Source organism: Halyomorpha halys, unplaced genomic scaffold (assembly GCF_000696795.3).
Source record: "Halyomorpha halys isolate HHAL.00 unplaced genomic scaffold, Hhal_1.1 Scaffold1283.1, whole genome shotgun sequence".
Classification (NCBI taxonomy): Eukaryota; Metazoa; Arthropoda; class Insecta; order Hemiptera; family Pentatomidae; genus Halyomorpha; species Halyomorpha halys.
This window is the reverse complement of record NW_027107952.1, coordinates 59,901-62,080: the sequence shown is the minus strand read 5'-3', so window position 1 is coordinate 62,080 and position 2,180 is coordinate 59,901.

Here is a 2,180-nt window from a genome sequence, read left to right as displayed (position 1 = left end):
TTGGATACTGTTGTTGAGGAGGGCCATGTTATTTTCGCCAATAACGGAAGTAAGTGATTGTGAAAGATTAGAAATTTTATAGGTTAGGGATTCAATTTGTTGATTGATTTCCCTAATTTTAAGATTTAAAAGAGATTTTTTAAAAATAAGTAAAGAATGACAGTATTTAGAACGTAGGAAGGAGGGTATCGAAAAACGGTTAAACGAATAACAACGTAGCAGCAACTCGAAATGAAAACTTGTCCACTAAGGTTAGAATAGATTGGTTATATGTAGAATAACCCTCCCTCGTATGTTAGTATTGAAGAAATAGGTGGTAACAAAAAAAAAAAAAAAAGTAGAAACATTTTGATAGAAGTCCGAAGGAAACCTGTAAGTCTCATCTCGACAGGATCTTATGTACATCTCATGGAAGACATAGAAGTTGATGTGCTTTTTAAGAAAGTCTCTGTGAATTAATGTTATTGATTATATATTGAATGATAATATAATATTTTTCGAATAGAAAAATTTTATATACAAGATAGTAATAAATTATCAGACCTTGATCGGAATAATACGACTTGATGAACTTGGAACGTTTTCCTGATGTGCTAATGCACTGAGTGGGTTCCTATGGCCGACGCTAGATCGTGCTCGCTCCTCTATGCAGTTAAAATTACAGTATAATATTTCAAATATTTGTTGATTTGCTAATTTAAGTCATTCGTACTTCATCAATCCGGGTTTTTAAAACCACATTGCGTGAAGTTAAATCAGGTTATAATCATATATAATTTTATTTTCGACATTTCTAAGTTAGAAAAATTACTCCTGTGTATATTGGTATCAATTTATTACGATTGGATTGACACTGAAAAGTGAATAATATTTTATCTTTCTAACACAAGGTCAAGCGGTAACAAGGTCATTCTTCAATTAGGTAATTCTTTTGACAGATGGAAATGCGGGGTATCTCATACGATTATATGGGTACTTGATAATGGTGTTCTACTTCCAACTGTTCTGTGATCACACCTCACCACTTATACAAACAGATCACGTTCCTAGTTACGAAACGTAAATGGTGGTCAATAAATCGTAACTAGATTTTAAAACATTGATTTCAAAATTGCTTCTATGAAATAACATTGTTTACATTGGAAGAAGATAGTTGGCCGTATGAAGTAGATTGTAGGAAGATAGTCCGAGTGGCGGTCAATAAAGGTATCGTAATAGGAAAAGAAAACTATTTATCGTTAACCAACGTTTCGTCCCACTTTGTAGGCCTTCATCAGGGCCAAAACGTTAAAATAAAAACATTGTAAATTTGTTTTTATATGCTTTATAAACATAATAATTGTTTTGAAATGTTTTTATTTTAATGTTTTATTAATTTTAAAATCTTCGTATCTTGTCTTTGATTTAGCCCTGACGAATCCCTGCAAAATGGAGCGAAACGTTGGTTAACAATAAGTAGTTTTCTTTTACAATTCTCATACCTTTATTGACCGCCACTCAGACTGTCTTCCTACGAACATTTTTACAATTAAAGACCTATCAAGGGGTACTCATAATCTTTTGATATGTATCGAGGTATTAGCAATTATTAATATTATAGGGGTCTTTGCCATATGTCTTATCATATCTGTGCCGGATATGTGCTTGTCAACAAAGGGCACTTCGCAGGTGGTAAATGGACAAGTGAAAGGGTCCTGGCTTAGCAAATATATTAAAAGCAGTTATTGCCTCCTTGCTTTATCGGTGAGCAGGTCAATTATAAACAACACTTTTCTAACTGTACCACCCCCTTGTAACATAATTTTCTTGGGCGTGGCTGATGATAGCCAATGAGAAAATGAGATTCTCAAAAGGCGACGACTCTTTTTTAAACAAGTGGGGGCAGAAATGAAGAGAACAGATTGAAGATGAAGACACAGAAGCAGGAAAGGGACAGAAGTAAGAAGGCCGAAGAGAGGGCAAGATGCATTTTGACCCAACGAAGTCGTAAGAAGGGCTATGAGACTTGGACATCTCTTATGAACAAGACATCTACCCTACTATGGTACATCCCACGGCACGACTCATTGAAATCGGCAGCTATAAGTATATATTAAGAAATGAGTAATAATGTAATAATCATATTTTATCACAACCACCTGAATCATTTCAATAATTTATCAATGAATTGTAAATAAATA